The sequence below is a fragment of the Bison bison genome, unplaced genomic scaffold (genome assembly GCF_000754665.1).
Source record: "Bison bison bison isolate TAMUID 2011002044 unplaced genomic scaffold, Bison_UMD1.0 scf7180017864357, whole genome shotgun sequence".
NCBI classification, from domain to species: domain Eukaryota; kingdom Metazoa; phylum Chordata; class Mammalia; order Artiodactyla; family Bovidae; genus Bison; species Bison bison.
This window is the reverse complement of record NW_011494929.1, coordinates 875862-896687: the sequence shown is the minus strand read 5'-3', so window position 1 is coordinate 896687 and position 20826 is coordinate 875862.

Sequence of the window (20826 nt, the reverse complement as noted above, 5' to 3'; positions counted from 1 at the left end):
AGAGTACATTGTGCAAAATGTCAGGCTGGATGAAGCTCAAGCTGGAATTAAGATTTCCAGGAGAAATATCAATAACCTCAGATATGCAGATGATACCACCCTAATGGCAGAAAATGGAGAGGAACTAAAGAGCCTCTTGATGAAAGTGAAACAGGAGAGTAAAACAGCTGGCTTAAAAATCAACATTCAAAACACTAAGATCCTGTCATCCAGTCCCATCAGTTCATGGCAAATAGATGGGGAAAAAAAGGAAAGAGTGGGAGACTTAATTTTCTTCTGCTTCAAAATCACTATGGATAGTGACTGCAGCCATGAAATTAAAAGATGCTTGCTCTTTGGAAGAAAGCTATGAGAAACCTAGACAGTGTACTATGAAGAAGAGACACTTTGCCAACAAAGATCTGTCTAGTCAAAGTTATGGTTTTTTGAGTAGTAATGTGTGGATGTGAGAGTTGGAGCATAAAGAAGACTGAGCACTGAAAAATTGATGCTTTCCAAATGTGGTGCTCTTGGACAGTGAGAAAATTAAGCCAGTCCATCCTAAAGGAAATCAACCTTGAATATTCATTGGAAGGACCAATGCTGAAGCTGAAGCTCCAGTACTTTGGCCACCTGGTGTGTAGAACTGACTCACTGGAAAAGACCCTGATGCTGGGAAAGATTGAAGGCGGAAGGAGAAGGGGATGACAGAGGATGAGATGGTTGGATGACATCATGGACTCAATGGGCATGAGTTTGAGTAAACTCTGGGAGTTAGTGATGGACAGGGAGGCCTGGTGTGCTGCAGTCCATGGGGTCTCAAAGAGTCGGACACAACTGAGTGACTGAACTGAACTGACCTGATAGAAAAGTTACTCCTACCTCTATTTATTTTACCTGCTCTTGTGTTATTATTGTTACACATAATATGTCTATATATTTCAGAAATTTATCCAATATATTATTAAAGGTATTCGTTTTTATAATTTTACATATTTTAAAAAAGATTAGATATGCAGGCAGAGCAAGTATATATTTATATTGTTTGTTATATTAAAAATTATTGTCCATTTCTGTATCCTTTCATTTCTTACTGAAGATTTAATTACCATAGTGTGGCAAGTCCCTGTTCCAAAACAGCTTTATTCTCACCCATCTTCTTTAAGCCATTAGTGCTGAATCTATTATATCTCTATGTGTTTGTTATAAGACAAATAATACAATTATATATATATATGTCCACATACCTAAATATATGTGTGTGTGTGTGTGTGTGTGTGTATATGTGTGTGTGTGTGTGTATATATATATATATTTATATATAATTGTTCAGTTCAGCTCAGTCACTCAGTCGTGTCTGACTCTTTGTGACCCCATGAATCGCAACACCCCAGGCCTCCCTGTTCATCACCAACTCCCGGAGTTCACCCAGACCCACATCCATCAAGTCAGTGATGCCATCCAGCCATCTCATCCTCTGTCGTCCCCTTCTCCTCCTGCCCCAATCCCTCCCAGCATCAGAGTCTTTTCCAAAGAGTCAATTCTTTGCATGAGATGGCCAAAGTACTGGAGTTTCAGCTTTAGCATCATTCCTTCCAAAGAAATCCCAGGGCTGATCTCCTTCAGAGGACTGGTTGGATCTCCTTACAGTCCAAGGGACTCTCAAGAGTCTTCTCCAACACTACAGTTCAAAAGCATCAATTCTTCAGTGCTCAGCCTTCTTCACAGTCCAACTTTCACATCCATACATGACCACAGGAAAAACCATAGCCTTGACTAGATGGAAGTTACATATATTTATATATAGAATTACTATAGGTGGTCTTTCCAGGTGGTGCTAGTGGTGAATCTGTCTGTCAAAGCAGGAGATGCAAGAGACATGGATTTGATTCCTGGGTCAGGAAGATCCCCTGGAGTAGGCATGGCAACTACTCCAGTATTCTTACTTGGAAAAGTCCATGGACTGGTGGGCTGTAGTCCATGGGGTCACAAACAGTCAGACATGATTGAGTGATTGAGCACACACACAATTACTATATATAAATATACAGTTTTATAAAATAGCTTTTTGAATAAGTTAAGAGAAAGGAAGTAAACTAAGAAGCATTTATACCATTTTCTATAATTACATAATTACTTTTACTGATGGTCTTTATTTTTTCTTATGGGTTTGAATTTCTATCTAGGTTTACTTGCTTTCTGCCAAAGAGCTTCCTTTAATATTTTTTGTGTTATTGGTTATGTAGATGAGTTCACTCAGGTTTTGCCTTTGGAAAGAAATGTCTTTACTGCATCTTCAGTTTTTGAAACATACTGTTCTGGGTATAGTAAAACATTCTTGTTTGAAAGTTCTTCTTTGGGAGATGTAGTGAGGGTTATTGATTATTTTACTCACTGTCTTCTAGATTCTATTATTCTTAATGAGAGATTTTCTATTAATTTTATTGGAGGATGTCTCCATTGTAAGAGGTAAGTTGTTTTATCATGCTGCTTTCAAGAATTTCTTTTCATTTTCACTTATCAAGATTTTGGGCTTCCTGGGTAGTGCTAGTGGTAAGAGACATGTGTTTGATCCCTGGGTTCTGGAAGCTCACCTGGAGGAGGGCATGGCAACCCACTCCACTATTCCTGCCTGGAGAATTCCATGGACAGAGGAGCCTGGTGGACTGGAGTCCTGTGGGGTCGCAAAGAGTTGGACACAACTGAAGCTTCTGAGCTTGCATCAAAATTTTTATGATAAATGTGTCTGGGTATTTATTGTAGTTGTAGTTCATTGAGCCTCTGAGATGTGTAATTTAATCTTTTCCATCAAATTTGAAGAGAATTTTGTTGTTATTTCTTAAAAAAAAAACATATTTTTTGCTTATTCTTTTTTTTTTGTTGTTGTTCTACTGTGCTTCTGGCATTTCAATTGTAAGTCTGTGCTGGTGGTTTTCCACATTTCTCTGAAGCTGTGTTCAGTTTTTACCATTCTCTTTTTCTTTTTGTTTTTTAATTTGTAATCTTTTATCATCCTATCTTTAAGTTCATAAATTTGTTTTTCTGCCAGTTCAAATCATCAATAGAACATCTCTAGTGAATTTTTTATTCAGTTATTATTTTTTTTTTTTTATGTTTTAACTGCAATTTTTTTATTTTGTTTCTTTTCAAAAATTCCATCTCTTTATTATTATTTTCCATTTGAGGAGACTTTTTCATCTTACCCTCCTTTAATTCCTTAAACATGGTTTAAATCCACACTCTATATTTTGAGTGTATTTATAATATTTACCTTGCAGCTTATGTCTCTTAAACCCAGCATTTGGGTTTCCCTGAAATGTAAACAATATTTCTGATCAAAGGCATATATGCTATCAACATAATTTTATTTCCTCAGTATTCTAAAATAAGTTTGGTGACTGCTATTTAAACTCTTTTCTTAAATATTATTAGCTGTTGTGCTGCACTAAATATGTTAGTGTGCTTGATAGTATCTGGTAAATTAATATTCTGATATATTATTAGTAATGTTGATGGCTTAATCCAATATAAATTTTATAAAATTCTATTAGATTCAGTACCTTTTGTTCTTTGACTTAGCATTCTAAATATTATTTTATGTATGTTTAGAGAGTAACTGCTTTTATTATAAAATAAGTAAAAAAATATGCATATATTACATATATAATCTGATTGGTAAAATGTTAGCACTCTCACTTTTCAATGTGTGTCCATTTAATAGAAAATTCAACAGGTGAAATATAATATTTATCACAACATATTCTAATCTTTTCTAGATATGAACATGATATGGGAAATAACATTCTTAAATATGTTCATATTTTAATCTATTTGAAATTAAAAACTAAGCTTCTCTAAGGCTACTTTTAGGAATTTCTAAACTCTCAAGGTGTAAATGAAAATTTTGAGTCAAGAAGGAATATGCAACTTTTCTGGAGTAAAAAAAATATATATATATATATAATTAATTAGAATGCTTAAGTTCTTTAACAACATCAAAAGGAATTTCAATTAAAATAATAAATTTGCAAGATTTTTGAATAATATTGATTCAAATTAATCTATATATATATATTAATTATAATTATTGACATACAGAAACAGAAAGTTTGCCTTTGGTGCGATTTTTAACACAAACTGTAAACCTTGTCACAAACATTAAGGTTGACAAATTAGAACATTGGAACCATAGAATATTAAGAACTAAAATTGCTAGTTAAGATAATGTCATCAATGCTTACTTCTTTCACAGAAAACTCTGGAAATCTTAGTGCCAACAAAATTAAATATTTATTTTTTATTCATGTGAAGGATAACTAATTCACTGCTCGTGTGAATTGATAATACTCAGGCTTTTGCTTTATGAAGTTGTTCCTAGACATGTGCATAATACCAGAAAGATCAATTGAATTAATTTCTCTAAAATTTGACTCTAAAGATGGGAAATATTTACTATATTTCTTTCTACAGGAACATATAAGTGTATGAGTCATTATGGGATGCAAACTGTAAGCGTGAGTTCTCCAGTGATTTAAACGGTGGCTCTAGTGATAAGGGGCTTCCCTGGTGGCTCAGAGGGTAAAGTGTCTGCCTGCAGTGCGGGAGACCCGGGTTCGATCCCTGGGTTGGGAAGTTCCCCTGGAGAAGAAAATGGCAACCTACTCCAGTACTGCTGCCTGGAAAATTCCGTGGACTGAGGAGCCTGGCGGGCTACAGTCCATGGGGTCGCAAAGAGTCAGACACGACTGAGCGACTTCACTTCACTTCACTTCACTTCTTCTAGTGGTAAAAAAAAAAAAAAAAAACTCTGCTTGCTAATACAGGAGAGGTAAGAGAAACAGGTGTGATCTCTGGGTTGGGAAGATCTCCTGAAGGAGGGCCTGACAATCTGCTCCAGTATTCTAGCCTGGAGAATGCCATGGATATAGGAGGCTGGTGGGCTACAGTCCATAGGGACGCAAAGAGTGGAACATGACTGAAGCGACTTAGAATGCATTCAGTAATGATACTTTTCTTATATTCGGTTCAAGCTTTATATTTAGGTTTTAGTATTGACTAGCCCCTGAAGCTTTGAAGAAAATAACATAGGTTAACACCTTCTACTTGATCTCAGGCTTATGCAATAAAGCTTGAAATTTGCTTACATCATTATTCTTGGCTAGTGTAATTATAAATGTGATTAGTAAGAATAAAGTACAATTATACTGTTTATAAAACCAGTAGTGATTTTTCAGCTTCACAAATTTATTTCTCTCAGAGAAGTTAACTTCTTTGAGCAAGGCACTGCTTGTATTTTAATTCTGTATATTTATTTTTTAAATTATCCAATCCACTAGGGATAGGGGGATTATCCAATTCCCTTATCACTTCCCTATCCCAACTTCTCACTGCTGTATTTCATATATCTCAATATTAAAACAATATTGAATATTATGGCTCAGTATTAATCATTACAGTGGGTTATGAGTTTTACAAGTAAACTTACATTTAGTTTACATTTAGTTCTTACATTTTGTACACTCTTGTTACTGAGATAAATGAGCTACATTTCCTGATAACTTAGTTTAGGATCAAAATAGACTTTTAAATAGATGGTTGCACTACAATGTGGGTGTCCTATGAAAGAAATATTTAACCCTAACTATAGAAGCATTTGGGATTTCTGCTTGGACAATAGCTTCCCAAGTGGATTATTAGTTTCCCTGGGAAATGATCAAGGGGAAGGAAAGGAAAGTTCTAAATTCCAGAGAGAGGAAACAGGTAAAACACAGATTTTTTTTCGTTGTTTAGTTGCTAAGTCATGTCTGACTCTTTAGGGACTCACGGACTATAGCCCACCAGGCTCCTCTGTCCATGGGATTTCCCATGCAAGAATACTGAACTGGGTTGCTATTTTCTTCTCCAGGGGATTTTCCCAACCCAGGAATTGAACCTGTGTCTCCTGTATTGGCAGGAAGATTCTTTACCACTGAGCTACCAGGAAAGTCTAAAGAACAAATGCTAGTGGTAAATAATGTATGATTGCAAGCAGTTTAGTAGAAGTAGAATGATCTATGTGCTTTGGTGTGCTGGAGCTGATCCCTACTTGCTCACAAGACCCATTTATGCATGTTTTTCCCTTACATTGTTTTCAATGAAATCTCTTTGGTAGCTCAACATTGGCCATGTCCAGACTATTAACATGATGGCACTTGGCAAATTTTCAGTGCTGTTCCCTTTCTTTCTTTCTTTCCTCCTGCCTTGCTTTTTGTCCTGGAGGGTTGATGGTTAAACATTTATAAGGACAAAACTGCTTTTGTAGTAAAATGTTTTTAAGAATGTTACATACTAGGATGTATGCAAAAAGCATGCAGAACTATGACTTAGCCACATGAGCTAGGATGTGAAAGACTCTATTTCTCACAACTTCTCTAGGGGATATTTCTATACTCTAAAGCATGGGAAATACTGACAAATATATGATGGGAAGCTGTTGAGGATTTTGAAGTGAAAAGATGGCTCTGATGATTTGTAGTGGGACTGAAATCAGTGTCCAAGAAACCAGTGACTGCATGGTTCATGAAAAAACGGACAATCTTTACTTATTTTCTGGGAGTTGAAACTGAATGCTTGGAGAGCTGTTCAAAAGAAAAGGAGCACTTCAGAGTCAGATGCAGTGCTCATGGGGAGAGCTACAGGGGTTGAAGAAAACATCTTTTATTTTTCCCCCAGGTTGAGCAAGAGGCTTCCTATAGCATGAGGGAGGAAATATTTGTCTATTTTATTGTAATAACAGTGAATGACTATTGTTGTTAAATTCTTGAATTCTTATAGAAGAATTTAGAAGAGAAGAATGGAGGTCTGTCAAACTATGGAGATAGAATAGATTTGGTTGAACTACAAAGCAATGTATTGCTTTGACAATAGGACAAGATTCTGCTTAAGCCAAACTGCAAAAGACCCATCAACACTTTATAAACTGCTGAAATAACTTCTTTATCAGTAGAGCATCACACTGTTTCACCACTTAACTTTCATAACTTTATCTTCTTTGAGCTATTTAATTTCTTATTATGATCTTGAGTGCTTGGCAGACAGATGCATATAAAATGACATAATGGACCTTTTATGGGCTATTCAACTGGTGATCTTTGAACTCATATTGTTAAGTAGTCTGTGGAAAGATAAGCCATTTTAGTCAAGCTTTAAAGCAATCTGCATTTCAAACCCATACTGATGGTATATTTATTGATTCTAGTAAGATATTATACATTGTTAAACTTTTTTTTTTTTTAATGATGTGAGAATCTGTCAGGTTTAGGAAAGAGTGATTATGTTTAATTCAGTTCACTGGCCATAAATTTCATGACTGAGTTCTGGTATATTATCTTCACATAGCCATTTTGGTTGTACTCTGGGGGGTCTAAAAAGATTCAAATTATGTAAACTGTAATGTAACTATACTCCAGATGAACTGGCTTGAACATTAAAGCTGTAGATTGAAGAAATCTTACATAGGTAAAGATTAAGATGTGAAGAAACAGCTTCCAACATACCTGTCCTTAGAAATATAAAATTTCCGAGTGTCTTTAGTAATGAAGATGGAGATACTATGCAGTTACATAAAACTTTTCTCTGGATAATCCTTTACCTCTAAGGAGGAAAATGAACCAAGATAATATTATCATATACTCTCATTAGACTATGAATACATCTAGGAAAAGATGAGGAAAAAAATGTTAAGAACTGTAGAGTCTGAGATATTATCATAGCTGTGAGCTTAAAAAATTTCCTGCCATAGGTACATAGATGCTGGCAGAAGACATAGGGCTCCTGATTGGAGACAAATGGCCTTATTGTTCCCAGACCAACAGTCAACATGTTTTTGCTTCAGTTTCATTAGTTCCCTAATGAGGCAGATTCTTCCTCTGTTGGGACTCTAGATGATCAAGGATCCTGAGTGGCTCCTTAACTGCAGCCTTGTGAAACCTTGAGAACAGGACCAGTTTAAGCTGTGTCTGGATACCTGACCCATGGAAATAATATGTGAGATAATAACTTCATCTTGTCTTAAACTACTAAATTGTAGTTATTTGTTATGTGGCACAGAGAACGTGGCTGAAATCCCTTGAGAGCAGAAGCAGGCCTTGGTGGATGCTGTCCACACAGTGGATCTGTGTCACAGTTGGTGACCCTTGAGACTAGGGAATTCTAATTTCATATAAGGTATTCTAGAAAGCCTGTATAAACTTTCTCTTCCTTAGAACATATTATAATCCTGTACAGGAAATCTGCCTTCTGGCTCTGAGGAAGGTACTATATTCATCTTCCAAGGCTGTTTGCTATACAAATATCCTTGAAAAAGTCATCTGGGACAACTGCTGTCACAAGATTAGACATGGAGAATTGTTGCCAACAGCTCAGAGGTACTTTCAGCACTCTAGGAGAATTTCCGTATACTTAGTGGGATACAGTTTTCTGGAAGAGACTGTTGTTGTGTCTCATTCATGCCAAAAGGTTCATTTGGGGCAATAAAATAACTTAGCCTATTTTATAAAATAATATTTAGTTATCTAGTTTCTCCCTTGATAAACAAATTATAATCACATTTGCTGATGCACAGAGTATATTGTGCTTTGATATAAAGTAGCTGTGGGATTCTGGGGAACTTAAAAATATCCATTAAAAGATACAGGGAGAATTTTATGCTCTGCCTTAAATACACACACACACACACACACACACACACATATATATATATATATATATATACATACGATCTCATTTTCAGTATTCAAAATAATGGTACTTTAAGATATATAGACATAGGAATCTGAAGATGTTACAGAACATTAATAAAAATTATTAAATTCATTTTAAGTAACCATTTAAAGCTATAAATATTTTGGTTGTTTATGAGTTTCTAATATTTTTAATTTAAAGGATTAAATACAGATTGTGACTCCATGAGCAGACTTAAGTCTTGGGTGCTTTATCATAAGAGCTGGAACATCAGACTAAATGAATAAGACTTTATTGATTTGGTAGTATTCGCTCAAGATGCAGGATTTAGGATCCTGGCAAGGATCTCAGGAGGTGATATAGATTCCACTAGAGTAAGTTTTAAGTGTGGAAATATTGATAGTCAAAGTGAATGAGCACTCAAGAATCTGTACCTGTGATATTGTAGCTAATACGGAAAAATGTATTTGGCCATTTAGATGAGAAAATATACACTTCTCATATATATATCAGGGCTTTATCCACAGTTCCTGGCTCACATCTTCCAAAACCCTTGGAATTTCTTGAGTGCAATGGAATAATATTTGATCTCTTGTCCTGAGTTCTTGAAAACGGAGGGAACTTGTGGTTGAATCAATCAACAATGGCCAATGGTTTAATCAATCTTACCTATGTAATGAAGCCTCCATAAAAATTCAAAAAGACAAGGATCGGAGAACTTTCATGATGGTGAACACATGGGGATTCAGGAAAGTGGCACACCTGGAATGGAAATGGAAGTTTTGAGCTCTTTCCCCAAGCTTTGCCCAAGGAGTCTGTTCTTCTGGCTGTGGATTCTTATTCTCTAGTATTCTTTTATAATAAATCAGTAATTTAGTGGGTAAACGGGGTTTTCGCAAAGTCTGTGAGCCATTCGGAAAGTGAAAGTGAAGTCGCTCAGTTGTGTCGGACTCTTCGCGACCTCATGGACTGCACCCTACAAGGCTCCTCCATCCATGGGATTTTCCAGGCAAGAGTACTGGAGTGGTTTGCCATTGCCTTCTCCATGGTAGTAAGCTAGCCTATCTCAAACTGATTCTCACCTCAGGAAATAGAAATGGTCTAAGACAAAATAAAACAGTACTTAATTTTTATATTTGGCATTATTTTTTAAAAGGCTTTACTAACAATTCTTTGAAAGCCCTTGAAAAATGTTATGGCTGTGTTTATTTTCTTTTAAATATTATAAAATCAGTTAATTGAAAAGTGCCACTCAGACTGTTGTTTAGTTGCTCAGTTGCATCTGACTCCTTGAAACCCTATGGACTCTAGCAAGCCAGGCTCCTCTGTCCATGGGATTTCCCAGGCAAGAATACTGGAGTGGGCTTCCATTTCCTTCTCCAAATAACAACCTGAACTTTCAATTGGCATCATGAGCTGGAGAGGGATTTTGAAACCTCCAATTGTAGGTAGTCTGTCAGAAGCACAGGAAGCAACCTGGTCTTGCATCTACCCTTGTAGAGGGCAATGCCTGGGACTCAGCCTTTGAGTTGAGTGGAATCTGATTCTATTTCCAGGTAGATAGAGTCAGAATTGAGCTGGCATCCAAGAATAGCTGATTTGTGTGGGAAAGATTACACACACACAGACACATGGAATGAATTGACTCTAAGAACCCTGAAGCTATCCCCAGAAGTAATTTTTAAGAATGAGTGGTCTGATGGATAAAGAAAACTGTCCTACTAAACAGTTAAATTCTCTTTCTTATTGATAGTATCTGGACCTAGGCCAATTTGATTCAGAGACTACTCATTAAAGAAAATGTGAGGTCCTTTGGCAAAAGGACTCTGTAACACCATGGCAAATGTACCAGAGAAAGTGCCTTCAGTGGGACACAAATCCTTGCAGGACAATGAAGATTCTTTGGTAAGTTTGACAACACTGATTCCATTTCACCCTGGAACGGCCATTCATTCATTCAGATGGGGATAGAGACATATGCTGGGTATGGGTCTGTCTTTCTGCCTCCAAAGCCACAACCGACACTTTTATTAGAGAGCTTATAGACTGCTTGCTTCATGGACATGGGCTCCCATAAAATATCACTTTTGACAATTGTAGCCATTTTATTTATTTATTTATTTTTTAAGTAATGTGCAGTAACTAGCTGTGACTGTGGGATCCACTGGTCCTATCAACCAACCTAGAATCTATTAGACTGATAGTAGACTGGAATGATTGCAAAGCTGAACTGGCAAATCAGAAGTGATACTTTTGAAATGGCCAAGTATCGTTGTCTAGGATTCAGGATCCACCTTAAAGAAAAGATGTTTATATAGTGCTATGTACATATTAGGAGGAATTCCTGGACCTGATATTCACATGGAAAAAGGAATGGCCAAGCTTATCATAAATCCCAATGATTCCTTGGGGAATATTGCTTCCTATCCCTGCTAATCTGAGTTCTGCAAGATTGGGTGCCAATGGGAGAAATATTTCAGCCAAAGGACATATCAAGAATTCTACTGAACTCTTAAGAGACTGGCACTGTTTGTTGAGGAGTCTGATTTCAAGGTCAAAATCTGGTATGACCTTTCAGACCCAAGTTTAGTTAATTAACAAAGAAGCCTTTGTTAATTTGCAGGATCATGGGAGAAAGCCCTACTCACAGAAGACTTAGTGTACAGCCTTGCCTTACAAACTTCCAGAGAAAGTTACTGTCAAAGACTCAGGTCTCCTCCCCAGGCCAGCTAACATTCATATTTTTGGCTGAGGTACCTCCATTCAGAGGCCTTCCAATCAGGGGGGCATCAACTGAGATGTTTTTACTTTTCCTCCTTGCCAGGGATCTTGACTGAGACGACTTTCTCCACTCAGACTCAGGACTGCTGCAGTCTTATTACTTTCTACTCGTCTCCTCCAGACCCCAGTCACACACACACACACACACACACATGCACACAAATAACAGGAATTTATTCAGGATTCCTTTTTAATAAGACAGTTCTCCTCATCTGCCCTGATCTGCCTGACTCCCACTTGGTACCACTCAATGGGGAAAAATGGATCATTGGGAAAGCAGTGCCTTATTTTGCCTCTTTCTTACACTCCTGCAGAAAGTGAAGAGAAGCTCAATTGTTATTTTTAGCTTAATTGTCCCATGACCACCTTGACACCTGGCTGCTTTGGGCTTTGGGCATGCGAAGGAAAAACATGTAAAAAAAGGAGTCATCAAGTTGTCTGGGATCCTGAACATCAATCTGAGACAGAACTTCAGTTACACAGTGTGGTTAGGGAGGGATACTGTTGTCACTCAGAGAAGCTATTTGGATGTTTTTTGGCACACTCCTGCCCAATTCTGATGGTCAGTAGATAAATACATTAATTTCTGTCAGAGAAGGTCATGGTGATCCCTTGGGCACCAGCATCCGTCCCATGCCATAACGAAACACTGCAAGACTGCCACAGGCAATACTTCAAGCTGCGGGGGAGCAGGCCAGTCAATCCTAAAGGAAATCAACCCTGAATATTCACTGGAGGGGCTGATACTGAAGCTGAAGCTCCAGTACTTTCACCACCTGATATGAAGAGCCAACTCATTAGAAAAGACACTGATGCTGGGAGAGATTGAAGGCAGGAGGAGAAGGGAAAACAGAGGACAAGATAGTTGGATGGCATCACTGACTCAATGGATATGAGTTTGGGCAAACTCCAGGAGATAGTGAAGCCAAGGGAAGCCTGGAGTGCTGCAGCTCATGGGATCTCAAAAAGTCAGACATCACTGAGTGACTGAACAATAATAAGAGAAAAGAAGACAGGTGTCTATTGCAAAGTTACATTGAGAGGTTTTAATTTGTCTTACTAATCTCCTACTTCTAAGTTTCCTCATGAACACTGACCTATGTGAACCTTGAAAAAACTTCTGGCAATTCATATGCAAACAAAAAAGATGCAAAACAGCAAAGCAGTCTTGGGAAAGAAGAATGGAGCTGGAGGAATCAGTCTTCCTAACTTCAGATTATACTACAAAGCTACAGCTATCAAGACAGTATGGTACTGGCACAGAAACAGAAATATAGACCAATGGAGCAAGATAGAAAGCCCAGAAATAAACCCATACACCTATGGGTACCTTATTTTTGACAAAGGAGGCAAGAATATACAATGGGGCAAAGACAGCCTCTTCAATAAGTGGTGCTGGGAAAACTGGACAGCTACGTGTAAAAGAATGAAATTAGAACACTTCCTAACACCATGCACAAAGATAAACTGAAAATGGATTAAAGACCTAAATGTCAGACTAGAAACTATAAAAATCTTGGAGGAAAATATAGGTAGAACACTTCATGACATAAATCAAAGCAAGATCCTCTAAGACCCATCTCCTAGTGTAATGGAAATAAAAACAAAAGCAAACAAGACCTGATTAAACTTAAACAATTTTGCACAGCAAAGGAAACTGAAAGGTGAAAAAAAAAGCAAGGTGAAAAGACAACCCTCAGAAAGGGGAGAAAATAATAGCAAATGAGACAAGTGACAAAGGATTAATTTCTAAAATATATAAGCAGCTCACGCAACTCAATACTGGAAAAACAAACAACCCAATCAAAAAGTGGGAAAAAGACCTACAAAGACATTTCTCCAAAGAAGACATACAGATAGCTAACAAACACATGGAAAGATGCTCAACATTGCTCATTATTAGAGAGATGCAAATCAAAACCACAATGCAATATTATCTCACACTGGTCAGAATGGCCATCATCAAAAAGTCTACAAACAATAAATTCTGGAGATGGTGTGGAGCAAAGGGAACACTCTTGCACTGTTGGTGGGAATGTAAATTGATACAGCCATTATGGAAGATGGTATAGAGTTTCCCTAAAAAACTAGGAATGAAACCATATGACCCAGCAATCCCAATCCTAGGCATATACTATGAGGAAACCAAAATTGAAAAAGACACATATATCCCATTGTTCATTGCAGCACTATTTACAATAGCTAGAACACAAAAGCAAACTAGATGTCCATCAACAGATGAATGGATAAAGAAGCTGTGGTGCATATACACAATGTAATATTACTCAACCATAAAAAGGAACACATTTGAGCCAGTTCTGATGAGATGGATGAACCTAGAACCTATTATACAGAGTGAAGTGAGTCAGAAAGAAAAAAGATAAATATACTATTCTAACACACATATATGGAATCTAAGAAAATTGTACTGAAGAATTTATTTACAGGGCAGCAATGGAGAAACAGACAGAGAATAGACTTATGGACATGGGGAGAGAGAAGGAGAAGATGAGATGTGTGGAAAGAGTAACATGGAATCTTAAATTATCATATGTAAAAGATAGCCAATGGGAATTTTCTGTCTGGCTCAGGAAACTCAAACAGGGGCTCTGTATCAACCTAGAGGTGGGATGGGGAGGGAGATGGGAGGGAGCTTCAAGAGGGGATATACGTATACCTATGGCTGATTCATGTTGAGGTTTGATAGAAAACAACAAAATTCTGTAAAGCAATTATCCTTCAATAAAAAACTAATTAAAAAATAAATGCTTTTGAAGATGTAAAAAGAAATGTATATGAGGTGGGTAAACCAGCACAAGTGGTGGACACTGTGATGCACACTGGGTTCTATTAAAGAAGATGAGAAGTGCTGCTGGCAGTGTGGATGGAAGATAGCCTTCAGCTCTTAGGTTCTTCAGGGATCGCCTCCGCTGTAGAAATCTGGAGGTCCATACTCTTCTCACAGTCTAAATCCAATGATGGATAGAGCCATAATCTAAAGGCCTAGCTATTTTGGTTTCCAACAGTATAACTGATGAAGCCTACTAGCTCCAGACATGGCCATAGTTTGGCTATCGGGATTTCTCTCTCTGAAGGATACTGTTCCTTTCCCCTTCATTCTGGAATCGCTGATTCCAAGGACATTCACTAATGAAGAGTCTGCCAAGGAAACTCCCGTGTGAATCTCTTGGGCTACCCCTTCTGTGCCAATTTTTTATTTTGAATCACTAAAATTCTAATGACTCACAGGCTGAAAGCATAATCTACCTTAGTCTAATTGATTCTTTTGAACTCATTTCCAAGTTAAAAATTTAACTTTAAAAATTAAGTACAATGTTTTGAATTATATAGGTAGTACAAGGGCTTCCCTGGTGGCTCAGATGGTATAGAATCCATCTGCAAAGTGGAAGATCTGGGTTCAGTTCCTGGGTTGAAAAATCCCCTGGAGAGGGAAATGGCTACCCAATCCAGTATTCTAGCCTACAGAATTGCATGGACAGAGGAGACTGGCAGGCTATAGTCCATGGGGTTAAAAAGAATCAGACATGGCTGAGCAACTTTCATTTTCACTTTCTTTTAAATTTTGATAGCTGATTTACATTTTAGACTTCATAAATATTGAAATAAAATGTTTCAGGTATTTGCTTATGAAAAATTTGGGCCATTATAAATAAAACCGTAAGTAGGTATGCACTTTAATCAATATGAAAATAAATTTATGTATTGGGAGACTACAACTGTTTTATATTGCATATTTGGATATTATTCAAAAGCTGTAGTTGATTATTCTGTCTTAAATGACATTTAGTTAAAGACTAAATGTTTTCATCCTCACCACTTCCCTGCCCAACCCATATGTTTATATGTTGAAATCCTAACCATCAGTGTGATGACATTTGGATGTAGGGCCTTTAGAGGGTGATTATGTCGTGAGAATGGAGCCCTAGTGAATAGGATTGATGTCCATATCAGAAGATCCCAGAAACATCCTTTGCCCCTTCTATCTTGTGAGTTATAGAGATAAGATGGTCCTCTATGAATCAGGAAGCTGGAACTCATCAGACAGCAAATCTGCCAGGACCTTGATTTTGGACTCCCCAGCATTCAGAGCTGTGAAAAATCCTGTTTAAAAGGCACACAGTCAATTTTATCACGTTACAGCAGCCTGAATGGACTAAGACAGTGGGTTACTTTTGCTTATTGAAATAATGGGTCTCAGAAATTTACTGCAGATCAAATTATTTGTAAGAGAAACATGGTTTCTCAGTATTAAACTTCATTCTACTGGGGGCCAAGTTTTGCTTATGGCAAAAATGAAGCTATGTTTTAAAATATGTTTAGTAACTCAAATAAATCAAGATTTCAGAAAAATGTCCACACAGCAATGCTGTTGTATTGTAATATACATGTCACACACACACACACACACACAAACACATAGATGACAATGAAAACTTAAATACTTGTAACTGACTTATGTGTGTAACTTTGAAGGGAAAGTAGTCTGTATTTCATATTTTCACAAGATAACCTCTTCATAAATTAAATCTTGCCTTATAATATCCTTGTGTCCAGGCCAAACCAGACCCATGAGGAATCAATGTCTTTATATAAGTGTCCAGTGTAATTTTTATGAGGACAAGAGATTGTCTCATTTTCCCATGGCTCTGTGCTAATCACAGTCTGGAATTTCAGCCCTCCCATCTTTCCTTAAGATAATGCTAACTCCATTGCTCTGATTTGAGCAGTAGGATGATTGAAGACAATGCCAAACTTTCCTTTTCTGTTCCCAAACTGAGTCATTGACCATAGTTCAGAAGTATAAGTATATATAATAACCTTTTCTGAAAAATGGAAATTCCTAAGATAACTATAATCTAGAGGGAAGATGTCTTCCAAAAATAATTCCATAATGGCCACTAAAATTTATTTCTTTAGTATCACCATTTACTTTTTTAGCCTCCAATAAAAGGTGAGGAGGAGGTGTATTTAAAAAGAAATTGTGGTTTTCTAAAGGGATTTTCTTATTCAAAAAATTTTCCACCATGAGATTTCCCTTCTCTCTCTACTTTCTAGACAGTTTCTTTTCTTCAACCTTCCATATTTTTATTTTTCTCTCTTAGAGTTTGCACATCTGCTGTCTTCACCTTGGCCTACAAGGATGATCAGTAGACATCACTGTCTGTAACAGTATGTGACAATACTCATTCCTGTGCTCTACAATGTGTAATGGGCAGAGTAAGAAGGTACTTCTCCATAGACAGAAAATGTGTTTATCAAATTGACTAATAGCTACCTCATATTTACTTTGTGTTTCTAATGTTCTGCAGCAGAGTTGCAACTGAATTTAGCTATATTTGCTTTGTATGACCATTATAATTAAGTGAACAATCAAATAAATATTGAATACCATACTTTTTGAGGAAATCCTAGAAATAGCATGATTAAAGTCAGACAAAAACAAGGATGCCAATAATCTTGAACAGTATTTAACATTGTTCCAGAAGTATTAGCAAAATGCAATTAGAGGTAAAAGAAAAGAAATATACTTTAAAGGAGGACAAAATATTTCACTATTTACATGTATCATTCTAACCTGAAGCTCAAATAGAAGCAAATTAAACATTGCTGAAAAAGGTTAAATGATTCAGAAATTAGGTTAAATTAACCTAATTTACACCATTTAAAGCCAAGCCAAGTATAAGAAATGTTACAGCAACAACACATTAAAAGATAAAAGATATTAAGAAATAAAAAGCATAGAAATGAAAGAAAAATTAAAATGAGATGTAAAGATGTATATCACCCTAAGTGAAAAAAAAATGTTTAAGATTTCAATGGTTGATAACATGAAGTTTCCAATCTTCCCTGAATTCACAAATAAAATCAACAAGTAAATCTAATTTTTAAAATTCTTATTCTTAGGCAAAAGGACTCTAATGTTAATGTAGGAAAATAAACATGATAATATCCCAAATTCTGAAACATTAGTTTCCTATTGCTGCTCTAACAAATTACCAGAAACATAGTGGCTAAACATTACAAATGTATTGTTTTATTGTTCTGTGGGTCACAAGTCTGACTTTGGTCTCATGGAGCTAAAATCAAGATGTCAGTAGGGCTGAATTCCTTTCCGGAGGCTTTAGGTGGGAACCTGTTTCCTTGCCTTTTCCAGCTTTGTGAGGCCACCGCCTTCCCTGGCTTATGGCCCTTTTCCTTTTTCTTTACCAGAGATGGCTGACTGGATCCGTCTTACACCACATCTTTCTGACCTTCTCTTCTGCCTTCTTCTTTGATATTCAAGGACTCCTGTGATTATACTAGGCCTAAATAGATAATCCAGGAAAATCTCACAACCCTAAATTCAACTGGTTGGCAAACTTAATTCGGATTCAACCTCAGTGACTCTTTGCCATGTAACATAAGATATTCACAGGTTCCATAACGTAGAGCATATGTGTCTCAGGTGGACATTATTCTGCCTTCCACAAATGGCTAATTCTAGTCACTCGACTTGTTTTCTCACATTTTCCCACTTTTGTCCTCTCAATCTTACTTAAAACTTTAAAAAGATCATATGTGAATGTGCTTTATAAACTGTTAAGCAATCTACTCAGTAAAATATACAAATTACTTTACTTGTGTTATTTATACATTAATTTATTTTATGTAAGTGATAATGTCTTCCTTTCATATTACTCAGTCTTCCTGTAGCATATGCTACTAAACATAACAGCAAGCAAATGAAAAACTAAATATGAATCCAGCCCAAAAAAGGAAAAAAAAAAAGCATTTCCTTAATTTGCTAGAAAAGTGTCTCATTAACCTATACCAAATTCCCTTTCAATCAAACTTTTCAGTTACACAAAATAAATTCAAATTTTGTTTAAATTAAGCACTGTGAAAACTCTACCTCATTAAATAAATACATTGAACTTTGGTATTAAAAGTGAAAAATATTAAATAAAAAACATATTTCTGAATATACAGGGCATAATTTCATGCAAATTGACATAGTGCAATTAATTCAGAAATATTGAGTAAATATGGATAAATCAGTAAGTAACAGCTAACAGAAAAATTAAGAAAAAACACATGTTAAAGCTCAGCTAAATATATGAAAATTTACATTTGTATATTTTTTATTAATAATGTACAGAATAGGAAGTTCTATCTAACTGTATTTCCAAATGTTTCATAGAAATCAATTTAATATCTTTGAATTATAAATTAAATGATTTTAATGGTTTAATTAAACTCCAGTTCTGCTATATAAAATTTATCATCTGTGCACTACTATAAAATTGTTATCCTTTACTAGATTTGAATACTAAAAATATGCAAAGTCTATCCTTAGATCCAAAGACTATGTTAAAAGATGTAATTGTTCATTCTTCTAGACTGCTATTTTTTAACCTGCTCTCTGGATGTTAAATTATATTTATTTATTGACATAAAATAAGCATTTTGAGAAATAGTATGTCATATTCTTGAATGAACTCACCAGATAGCTTTATATTTCTCAATTTTCCTTTCTAGGATAATATTCCTTTGACTAAGGAAAACAATGAAGATATCTCAATAACAAAATGTGAAGTCTACTTGAAGAGCAACTCAATAGTTAAGTCATTGATCATCAAACTTATCTTTATAATCACATAACTAGTTTTGAAACTTCCCTTGTTATAAATGTTAACATTAAAGTGAAATATTCCAGAAGAGTAAAGACTTAAGAAAGAATGATGTAAAGACAGAATGAAAAAAAAGAAAGGAAGACAAGGAAGTGAAGGAGGGAAGGAGGAAGGAAACAAGAAAACCATTAAACTTGACATCATATTAATGACTAGTAATAAGAATACAGGCCTATTAGGTTTTAGAGAAGGCATGATCTCTCAAGTCTTGAAAATCACTTTAAGGCAATATTTCTTTTAGAGTATTAAATGTCATTAACCAAATGATCTCAAAGATATCAATCAGTAGAGCATTTACTTGGATATCTCTATCTCTGGTTGATTTAAAAGTAGTAACATATATGATCCTTGTCTAAAGACCTGCTTTCTCTCTTAGAAGACAAGATTAATTTACCTGAAATCTCAGAAGAACAATGAAATTAAAAATGAAAAATAAAAACAATCTAAACACTAAATTGTGTGTTTCAGCCTTTAAATGCGATTGCATTCAGAAAAAGGAGAAATTCCTCCAAATTGGATTATTCAAATACATTTTTCATAAAATTATTTTTTCCTTTAATGGAGGTTTATTTGACATCCTGAAAATTTTATAGCAATTGATTTGGCAAAAAAGAGATAGAAGTGTTTTCCAGGCAGGTGAAGTGAGAGGCCATACTCTTCTGGCAAAATTGTAGTACAAATATGATGTTGATTAGTGGCTATGAACTGACTCTTCAATGATTTGGTCAACTAAGTTATAATTAAACAACTGACAAACTTTCTGGTAGAAGTTGGAAGGGGTGTGTGTGAGAGAGAGAAAGGGAGAGAGAGAGAAATCTATAATCATCCTCACTTTGGTCTTACAGTACCTTCCATTCATATGCAGTAGAATTTCATTATAGTAAATTTCCTTAAAGAGTCTGGATTATATAAAATGATCCAGCATCCTGACTTCATATGAAGTTATTTTCATGGCTTGTTGTAATATTGCTTTTTTATTTTCTATGACAATTAATTCTATATGACAAATATTTTCTCCATCTTTTTCTATACCACAATCTCATGAGGGAAAACTACTGGACATGCTGTTTAGGGCATAATTTTTAAATTATGTACCAGTAACTATACAGACTGATTCCAAATAGGAAAAGGAGTATGTCAAGGCTGTATATTGTCACCCTGCTTATTTAACTTCTATGCAGAGTACATCATGAGAAACTCTGGGCTGGAAGAAGCACAAGCTTGAATCAAAATTGCTGGGAGAAATATCAACAACCTCAGATATGCAGATGACACCATCCTTATGGCAGAAAGTGAAGAGGAACTAAAAAGCTTGTTGATGAAAGTGAAAGAGGAGAGTGTAAAAGTTGGCTTAAAACTCACCATTCAGAAAACGAAGATCATGGCTTCTGGTCCCATCACTTCATGGGAAATAGATGGGGAAACAGTGGAAACAGTGTCAGACTTTATTTTTTTTGGGGCTCCAAAATCACTGCAGATGGTGACTGCAGCCATGAAATTAAAAAACGCTTACTCCTTGGAAGAAAAATTATGACCAACCTAGATAGCATATTGAAAAGCAGAGACAGACATTACTTTGCCAACAAAGGTCCGTCTAGTCAAGGCTATGGTTTTTCCAGTGGTCATGTATGGATGTGAGAGTTGGATTGTGAAG